This window comes from Armigeres subalbatus, chromosome 2, assembly GCF_024139115.2.
Source record: "Armigeres subalbatus isolate Guangzhou_Male chromosome 2, GZ_Asu_2, whole genome shotgun sequence".
Lineage (NCBI taxonomy): Eukaryota > Metazoa > Arthropoda > Insecta > Diptera > Culicidae > Armigeres > Armigeres subalbatus.
The window spans coordinates 235,759,627-235,770,658 of NC_085140.1; the positions used below are offsets into that span (position 1 = coordinate 235,759,627).

The 11,032-nt window shown below is 38.5% G+C and overlaps 1 long non-coding RNA gene across 2 annotated transcripts; it reads left to right on the plus strand.

Annotated features, from left to right (window-relative positions):
* The first annotated feature begins 855 nt into the window (after nucleotides 1-855).
* Nucleotides 856-1,918, plus strand: LOC134216034 (uncharacterized). 2 transcript variants are annotated; one of them, XR_009980446.1, is made up of 4 exons: nucleotides 856-1,009; nucleotides 1,174-1,257; nucleotides 1,317-1,495; nucleotides 1,573-1,918. It is a non-coding gene; the product is annotated as an uncharacterized LOC134216034 (long non-coding RNA). The 2 variants fall into 2 exon arrangements; XR_009980447.1 differs by having other exon boundaries at nucleotides 1,576-1,918.
* Nucleotides 1,919-11,032: the final 9,114 nt, after the last annotated feature.

The window sequence follows — 11,032 nt, forward strand, 5'->3', positions numbered from 1 at the left end:
GGAATGTTTAAAGATTACGTAACTCTTAAAGGGGGAGGGGGTCCTTAAAATATGCACTTTCATACGGAAAACCATTGTTTTTTATATATACAAAAACTACAGAGGTAAAAATATATACCACGTTTTGCGTGGCGTATACAAAGGCATTTTCCTTAAAGAAAGTCCACCAATCACGTAACGTAAAATTTGGCCATTTCATCACCCCTCCCCCCTATTTTACACTATTTGTATGAATCCTCTAAAAATTATATGGATCGTCACACATCTCACAACCCCTCCCAGCTAAACGTTGCGTAATTTATGAATGTTTCTTCTGATTAGATGAAATTATCATTTAGGCACAGAGAAACAGACGCCCGGATAAAAATTTACAGTACCTTGTATGGTTTAAGCCATTAGAATACTATAGATTGTATGGCAAACAATACAATCTTCTGTACATTTATTGTAGATTGTCGACGGTTGAAAAACACATATATTGTACTCACATTAAAGCTACAATAAAACCAAATGTCACCAATACATTCTTTAATATTTTTATTGTTCGCAAGAATTAACAAAAATCTGACCAATTTTCAAAATTATTCTATTTCTTTGATTAGAAAATCATCTTTGAAGTTAATAGTAATATGATTTTTTGAAATATTCATTGTGTTGAAGCAACAATTGAAAACCATAAAATAACAACAACTTTCATTGTTGGGTAGAAAATTACTAATTTTAATTTGTCATATAATATTTAATATCACAGATCATAAAATGTTCGTATTAAATATTATAACAATAAAAATAAAAAAAAATCAAAAATTTCAAATAAAATTTTTACTCGAAGGAAACTAGTTCCATTTCAGCGTGTAATTCTCAGCGTGTAATGTTTTGTTTTGCTGTTGGTGAAAATCGAAAGAAAACAAACATGCAGAATGTTTCCTTTTTGCTGCTTTCCGTTTCGTTAGGGGATTCTGCTAGAGAATTTCGTGTGTACAAATAGCCGCTGTGCCGTATATTGAAGGTAAGTATTTTGTAATGTTGTCATATAGCACCGGAAGATTTCGAATCATTCCTCCTTAGGGAAAAGTCTTTCATGGACCTTCCGGGGGGCTCCTTGATTTTTTCCACCGAAGCAACTGGGTCCGTTTTAGTTAACTTTTTGTCTTGTTTCGTTTCCGATTTAAGCTGACTGAAAACTGTAGCCTGCCTTAAAATGCATCTAAATGCTATGTGGTTATAAGCAGCAGGTTCCAGAACTCGTCCATAATGGTAAGTAAATACAACTTCATGTTTTGTACCCTACCATTTATTATTTTACCCATTTATAGAGAATGGAACTTATCTCGGTCTGCACCTTGGTCTGCACAGGCACTCAGCAGAAGCAGAACATCTTTATTGGAATTGACCGCAACTTAGCAGCTCATCCTGCTTCCCTTGCCAGTTATCGAGTCGGGCTTCCGGGACAACAGCAAGCTAATGGAATAACAACCGATATTCAAAAGTCATAGTAAGAAAAGATTTGATTATGCCCTCTTCTACTTCCTGAAGCGCTGGAGGCTGAGTCCATTTCTCCTGTCCTTCTAGCAGCCAACCAGGACCATGCCACCAGAAACTGTTCGGCAATATTTTGCGGTGTGATTCCTCTGGAGACAAGATCCGCAGGATTTTGAACATCTGGAACGTGGTACCACTAGAAACCTTCCGTTGAACGTTGAACATTTGCGCACCTGTTTCTAACATTCGTGCTCCAGGAGGATGTCTTAGTTGCTATCCACCGTTACACACAAGTAGAGTCCGTCCAGAAATGTGCAGGTAATGAGAGTCTGATGGCCTTCTTCACCTTGTCATACATCTCCGCAGCCAATAGTGCACCACACAACTTTAACCTCGAGATTGTTTGGCGCTTTAACTGCGCAGCATTCGATTTTGATGCAATCAGGTGTACACCACCGTACCTTGCGAATCCTCACTCCGAACGTAGATACAACCTACGTTCACTAAGGTACATACGCCTTCTCCGAGGCGTCCGAAAAACAATGGAGTTCTATCCGTGTTCATTTTCATTTCATTTATTTAGTTAACATCTAAACAGATAACACTGAATCAACAATTTGACGCCACAATACACGGTTCGAGACCGCATCTCTCCATCCTCGGATACGCCCCACGCTCGCCAAGTCGTTTTGCACCTGGTCTGCCCAGCTCGCTCGCTGCGCTCCACGCTGTCTCGTACCTGCCGGATCGGAAGCGAACACCATCTTTGCAGGGTTGCTGTCCGGCATTCTTGTAACATGTCCTGCCCATCGTACCCTTCCAGCTTTAGCTACCTTCTGGATATTGGGTTCGCCGTAGAGTTGGGCGAGCTCATGGTTCATTCTTTGCCGCCACACACCGTCATCTTGCACACCGCCAAAGATGGTCCTAAGCACCCGTCTCTCGAATACTCCGAGTGCTTGCAAGTCCTCCTCGAGCATTGTCCATGTTTCATGTCCGTAGAGGACAACCGGTCTTATTAGCGTCTTGTACATGACACATTTGGTGCGGTGGCGAATCTTTTTCGACCGCAGTTTCTTCTGGAGCCCGTAGTAGGCCCGACTTCCACAGATGATGCGCCTTCGTACTTCACGACTAACGTTGTTGTCAGCCGTTAGCAAGGATCCGAGGTAGACGAATTCCTCGACCACCTCGAAGGTATCCCCGTCTATCATAACACTGCTTCCCAGGCGGGCCTCGTCGCGCTCGGTTCCGCCCACAAGCATGTACTTTGTCTTTGACGCATTCACCACCAGTCCAACTTTTGTTGCTTCACGCTTCAGGCGGGTGTAAAGTTCTGCCACCTTTGCAAATGTTCGGCCGACAATGTCCATGTCATCCGCGAATCAAATAAATTGACTGGATCTGTTGAAAATCGTACCCCGGCTGTTACACCCGGCTCTCCGCAAGACACCTTCTAGCGCAATGTTGAACAACAGGCACGAAAGTCCATCACCTTGTCTTAGTCCCCGGTGCGATTCGAACGAACTGGAGTGTTCGTCCGAAATCTTCACACAGTTTTGCACACCATCCACCGTTGCTTTGATCAGTCTGGTAAGCTTCCCAGGGAAGCTGTTCTCGTCCATAATTTTCCATAGCTCTACGCGGTCTATACTGTCGTATGCCGCCTTGAAATCAACGAACAGATGGTGCGTTGGGACCTGGTATTCACGGCATTTTTGAAGGATTAAAGTAAAGATCTGGTCCATTGTCGAGCGGCCGTCAACGAAGCCGGCTTGATAACTTCCTACGAACTCGTTCACTAATAGTGACAGACGACGGAAGATGATCTGGGATATCACTTTGTAGGCGGCATTAAGGATGGTGATCGCTCGAAAGTTCTCACACTCCAGTTTGTCGCCTTTCTTGTAGATGGGGCATATAACCCCTTCCTTCCACTCCTTCGGTAGCTGTTCGGTTTCCCAGATTCTGACTATCAGTTTGTTCAGGCAAGTGGCCAGCTTTTCCGGGCCCATCTTGATTAGCTCAGCTCCGATGCCATCCTTACCAGCTGCTTTATTGGTCTTTAGCTGTTGAATGGCATCCTTAACTTCCCTCAAGGTGGGAGCTGGTTGGCTTCCATCGTCCGCTGAACTGACGTGGTCATCTCCTTCGCTGCCTTGACTTTCACTGCCTGTACTCTCAGCGCCATTCAGATGTTCCTCGTAGTGCTGCTTCCACCTTTCGATCACCACACGTTCGTCCGTCAAGATGCTCCCATCCTTATCCCGGCACATTTCGGCTCGCGGCACGAAGCCTTTGCGGGATGCGTTGAGCTTCTGATAGAACTTACGTGTATCTTGAGAACGGCACAGCTGTTCCATCTCCTCGCACTCGCAATTGTGAGAAAAAATAACTTCGCTAGTCGATGATTCCGGATTACCGTTGAATTGAGTATATAATCATTATCTCTACTTCAATAGTAACAAATATTATCTTTTTCTTTAACAGAATCAGGTGTTGACCTATGGAACTTTATACCACGCACATCATTTACCAATGTAAGCAAAGCAACACAATAGGAAAGAGCAAGTGGGAATATACGACAGCATGCTAACCGTAACGCATTCCCGATGCTTGCTATCTGTGCCAAGGATTTGCAAGAGTAGTATAATAGCGCATAATAGTGAAATCATTCTGACGATAGCGCTCGAAGATTTTATATAGTAGACATGAGGAGTGAACTGCCGACATTGTCCCAAGAGGTCCGTGATATTTCGATCAGGATTCAACATGCAAGCAGAAAATAAGAGACACCTGATAACCGTTTTATTGGTCCGACTGGGATTATCTTATGCAAAACCTACCATAAGAAATAGTAAAAAAATAAAATATATTGTATTTCTATTGTAATACTGCAGTGGTTTCTATTCTAAATTCTATTGTACTTCCATGGTAAAACAATAAAAAAGGAATAGAAAACATTTACAATACATTGTTTTCTATTGTTTCGTCCATAGAAATCATCCCATAAATGAACCGTAAAGTCAATTGTTTTGCTCTGAATTTTGTATGGAAAATTTTCGATTTTTTTATTGTAAAGATACATACACACAAAAAACAAATATTGTTTCCTTGAATGTTTTGCACTTTACATTTGAAAAGTGCTCCGTTTTCTTAAAATTAAAAATTAAATTGGTCTTTGTAAAAGTAGGTTTCTTAACTCGAAAGTTTTTTTCGCCTGCTCTCAATTTAAAATTAAAAGTACAACCATTCAACCTGAAAATGCTAGAAGTGTCAAAATCACTCAAACTTGATAGAAAACAGAAAGAGAAAATTCATTTACTCCTGTTTACTCAATCCCACTACGGAATATCAGATGGTTAAAATAAATAAAATATGTTACAAAAATGTACATTTTTTTATTTTGAATGCCACCTAAACTATTGGTTGAATTAGTCTTTGACCCAATAGATTTAATACTTGCATAACAAAAAAAGGTAAAATTTAATAAATATATTGTACCATTGCGTTATTTTTTTTGATTGTCAAGTGAAGTTATTTTTTATTTTGTCCATCAAATAAAACAAAATTACCATAATGCCACTCCGTGTGTATCGTCTTTGATGCTATCATCCTCTATCCGTCGCGAAGCTCATCGAAAACAAAATTGTCAACAACAATATCGCGCGGTAAACATTCGTATTTACTGTTTCGTGGATTTTTTACTATTTTGAGATCGTTCTGTTCTCTGAAGATCTCCGGAAAAGCGGTCCCGGAACGAGTGACTGGAATAGAACGGCACAATCAAGCAACAGATTTTCCAGAAGTTTTGTATCAATCCTGAAAACAACTTGCTTCATGCCTTTCCCAAGTTTGGTTCTGGCCTTCGGGCATAAAATGGATTGTTGCTTTTACGTGCGAGGAAACATCCAAAGAACTTCACGGAATGGAAGGTAGGTAATAATATATTTTTTTGAACATCATGGAAAATTTGCAAAGCGATAGTGTCGTGTTGCGTGTGTTTGGGGGAAACTTTATCCCAAAATTTATTTTTTTACAGATCGGTTTCTGGTAATTATGATCATGAAAACATCTATGGCGGCGCAATATTTATCAATGCCTGCAATACGCCACCGACGAGCAACCTTGAGGGTATTTTACGGCGCTATTATATTGTACGTGGATTTCCCTATTGGACCCGACCGTTCGAAATAGTCGCTCGTCGAACGGTCGTTGAAATCGCCGTTTTCACCTTCACACCCATCTTCATAGTAAAATCTGTCAAAACTGACAAGTCTGCCACGTGCTTTTTGCTGTTTCCCTCGGACTTCTCTTTCTTTTTCTGATGTTTTGACATCTGTTTTGATAGACAAGGAGCAAAAAACAAGGTAATCTACCAAACATTTATTGAGTTTGGCAAACCTTGCTGGAAAAACGAACGTTTGAAATAGGCAAGTGAACCGACCTTCGAATCCATTGGTCAAGTAAATCCACAATACATTGTAAAGGTTATTTAAAACGCGATTTAAAATCATGAAATAAAACATTAAAAACATTATATTTTAGTAAAAATGGAAAAGAAAGGGTAAATAGGCAAAGGAAGGGGGTGGGAGGTTCCTTCTTTGATTGAAACTATCCTTTCTAAATGAAATAATTCCACTCTTTTATTTACGATGTGATCATTTCCATTTGACAGTTCTACAGTTTTGTTTTAAAAGTTCAAACTTTTAATTTCAGAGCGTCATGCAACTTTTGAATCATGGTTGTCGCAAAAGTTACCGTACTTTTATTTTGAGCATTCACTACTCTCTACGAAAAAGAACCAATGCAACTTTTCATTTTTACCAACGTTTTTTTCAATTTTACCAATGATTTTTCTTTCTGTGTAACAACCCCTATTTTTTATTGTAAAAGTCCAATTTACCGTTCATTTTATCGTGCAAAACCATATTTTCTAATGCAATTTTATTGTAACATTTCCATTACATTCAGTGGTAATTATTATGTAATAAATGGTGCTGTACCAGTAAAATTTATGGTTCTTCAATGATATTTTTTATCCGGGCGTCTCACTTAGAACAAAATGGAATCAAAATCATCGTCACGAAAACATTGTCCCCCAATGCTAAAATCCCGGTGAGTGGCCAAGCGGCAACCAGATGGCGGTAGTGTGCAAACGTCAAACACAAGCAAAATCGATGAAAGCGCCATCGGTGGCCGATTGACCACCTACAAAAAGTTGAATAAACCGTTAAAAAGGTGTACGATGGAACATATGTTGAATGAGACGTCTGTTTCTCTGTGATTTAGGCTTTGGTCCGATTCGTGAATTAAAATCGAATTAAACTTAAAAGTGACAGTTCGGAAATTATGAAATCCCCCGCTCATAAGAATGGCTGGTGCTAGCCAGCAAGACCAACAAAACATCTATCAAAAATGATTCAATATCTGTCAAAAGTAATCTTGCTCTGCGAGCAGGGTTCTTTGGAAATTTTTGAACTGTCACTTTTAAGTTGAATTCGATTTTGATTCACGAATCGGACCAAAGCCTCAAATGAAATGGTGTTTTCGTACTATGTTTAGTCCTTAGTACAACAAGTCCTAGTACAATTTCATTATTTCGCTTCAGTGCTTTGTTCGCTAAGTCCTTTCTAACACCGAATTATTGTGGATTTACTTGACCAATGGATTCGAAGGTCGGTTCACTTGCCTATTTCAAACGTTCGTTTTTCCAGCAAGGTTTGCCAAACTCAATAAATGTTTGGTAGATTACCTTGTTTTTTGCTCCTTGTCTATCAAAACAGATGTCAAAACATCAGAAAAAGAAAGAGAAGTCCGAGGGAAACAGCAAAAAGCACGTGGCAGACTTGTCAGTTTTGACAGATTTTACTATGAAGATGGGTGTGAAGGTGAAAACGGCGATTTCAACGACCGTTCGACGAGCGACTATTTCGAACGGTCGGGTCCAATAGGGAAATCCACGTACAATACTTCAACTTATCCTAAAAACTTGTGATAATTTCAAATTCTGTCCCTTTTTTCTTAGTTGTGTATCTTTACGCTTTGGAAGAAGTCTTATTTCGGCCGGAGATATGGGTTTGACTATAGATAGTGGAATCTATAGATGAGCGAAAGCATGGCTGAGTCGATTTTTTTGCCCGTGCACACGCACATATGACGTCACAGCCCTTAACGTTTCCATTGAAATCGTGACGTCATGCTCGTTTGGAGACACGTTTGACAGTTCGTTTGGAGACAGAGGATTTATCTTCGCTCATCTATATATTCCACTATCTATAGGTTTGACATCATAACTTGAAGATTCATATGCGTACTCTTGCCCCACCGGTTCCTGCGTACTTTTACCCCACAGTCCCAAAAATGATTCAAGTAATGGTTTTGACTTCTTGGAAAACCAACCGGATTGGCACTCAAAATAATACACACGCGACTATAAAGTGTTTCGCCCTTTGATTTGCCCTACTGGTCAAACATGTGAGACTCGAGTGTTAAACACTTTCAGCAACTCACCACGAAACATAATAGTTTCAACAGCAAAACACTTTCGGAACAAGTGTTGTTATACTTCAAAATAAATGCTTTCCCCATTGGATCCCAAATGCTATGGTATTGATTTCAAAATGTATTGTTTATTGTTTTAAACAGAAAAAGCTTTGAAATTTAATGTTTTAGTTGTTCATTTTCCATGTTTTTAATATTATTAATATTATTGTGGATTTACTTGACCAATGGATTCGAAGGTCGGTTCACTTGCCTATTTCAAACGTTCGTTTTTCCAGCAAGGTTTGCCAAACTCAATAAATGTTTGGTAGATTACCTTGTTTTTTGCTCCTTGTCTATCAAAACAGATGTCAAAACATCAGAAAAAGAAAGAGAAGTCCGAGGGAAACAGCAAAAAGCACGTGGCAGACTTGTCAGTTTTGACAGATTTTACTATGAAGATGGGTGTGAAGGTGAAAACGGCGATTTCAACGACCGTTCGACGAGCGACTATTTCGAACGGTCGGGTCCAATAGGGAAATCCACGTACAATATTATCGCAAATAATTCAAAAGTCTGTTTTTGGCAAAATAATAAATTATTTAATGTTTATTTTTTTTTTTCTCGCAAGCTTAAATTTCAAATACTTTTCTGATTTCAGAATATTTGAAGACTTATAGTGGTATGTTCCACTTCCATACACACAAAAAAATAACGTTAATCGAATTGAAAAAACCGTTGGTTAAAATAAAAAGTTGCGTTGGTTCTTTTTCGTAGAGAGTCGCAGATTATCAAAATAAAAGTGTACCAACTTTCGATTCCTAAGCTGGGTTGTCATATCTGAAATTAAAAGTTTAAACTTTTAAATTTAAATTGTGGAGCTGTCAGTTCGAAACTATGGAAAATAAAAGTGCGAATGCTTTTAAATCAATTATATGATTTACATTTACAATTTTTAGTGCTGTCAAATCATAACAAAATAAAAAAGGAAAACTGTATGGGTTCTTTATATTAATTTTATTCCACATTAAGCATGTTTTTAAGTATATTTAACAGAAGGTATTAAACTGGGCATCTGTCGTTCAGGCGTTCAGCCTCAGCTTACGATCATTCGTGCCAGATATGTTGACGACACAAACTGTAGGTTCTGTGGCCGCTGTAGTTGATCATTCAATTTTACCTGTCCGAAACGAAGCAAGGAATTAGACACTGCTACTATATGTCTGTGTACACACGGTCAAGCAGTTTGACCAACATTGACACCACCTCTCGTTTATTCAAACATCCATCAAGTTTTACCAAACGGCGCCACGAACAATCAATTTATTCGACCAACAATATCACACACGAACGACCGAAGCGCCAACTTGAACATCAACCATCAAAAAATATATGGGGATTTGTGCAACTTCACTACAAATGCTCAAACATGTTCGGCGAACCTTGACTCCACCCCGACAACTCAAACCAATTCCATCGTTCACTGATTAACTGGTGAATTCAAATAATCATTAGTTGGCCAATCGATCACTCGTGGCGCGCGCATCGTTTTTGCTCGAGCTTGACGTTTGCTCACTACCGCCATCTGGTTCGTGATTTGCCCAACTAACTGAAATCAACAGATGTCGTTAGTGTTTGAACGAAGATGAATTTGATGAGTAAATGTTCAATGTGTTATGTCTGTTTGTCTGTGATATAACACTATGTGTCTCCGAGCCTGCTATCAAAAGTTTGGTTTTGGAGTAATCCTATAGCCTTTACGTATACTTAGTATACGAGAAAGGCAAAAATATAAAAATATGGCATTTTCTTTCAAATTAAAACGACCAGTGGAGTAATTAATTTACTATTTGTTTAATACATTTCTGTTCTATTGTTTCTTTGTATTTAAGTTGATTACAATTATTTTATCACATAATTTTCTTTTGTTGTTTTCGCCAGTCATTTGCTTTCTTTTCTATTGGTAACTTTTGTAACTCTATGCGCTAACTTTTGTTATTCATCCTTTTTTTTTAATTGTTTGGTAATGGCATTTCGTTTTAGCCTCTAGATGTTGCTATATCGTAATATGACTGTACTCATTATAATGTAGTTTCTTTTAGTACTAGGACTAGCATAGCCGATTTATTATCGATTACCTGAGTGAAAAATTACTTATATTGCAGAACGATTCCTAAATTAAATAATATTTATTAATTAAATGTTCGAATTTGATATGTACGAAAAATAGCTTCAACTAGATTTGAATACTCAAGCTATATATTAAAACCTATGTGCTGCAATTATACAGGATTCAATGGAACGTTCGGCTAAATATTCATAAAACTTACTGTCCATGTGTGGTTTTCTATACATTTAAGTGTGAACCATACATAAGAGTACAAAATACATGGATGTTTGCCATTAAGTCAAAATGAGTCAAGATGAATAAAAGTATGCGTGATTCCGCAGTACTCTCGAAGTGTGCAGCAGTATTCCTCTGACATTTCTACCACAACTAGAGTATCATTTTTTATATGCCCTACACAGTGCGAGGCACAGCGCTGTCCAACTAGTGTTCTATTTGCATTTCCGCACCCAACAAACAATATAAGCCGAATAAAGTTTCTTGGGCAGTTGTTAATTGAAAGCATCTCTATGAAAGCCCTTAAATATGTATCTTGTGTGTGTTCCGAAAGTTCCAATCAACTAATCACACTTGATACGTGACGTGTTTTTTGTTTGGTTTTTTGTGATACTAAAAAAAGCATGGCAAGCCATAACATTTGCGTCATCATTAGAATTATTTTCACAAGTGTCCCTTGATGGAAGAATGGTAAATTTTAGAGTCCAACACTCTGTTATTTGACCCGTCTCATTAAATGTCTATGTTACGCCATTTTAGCATACGTATTCGATCAGCAATAGCTCATCGGGATTTTACCATCAATTGATCAATTGAGGCTGTGAACCATTCCACCGATTCGTTTAACTTTTAGTTAAAATTTGACATTTCGATGGTTATTTTCTCATCGTGGTTAAAATTTTACTCTGAAGCCGACCCATTTGTGTTTTGACAGATTGATGG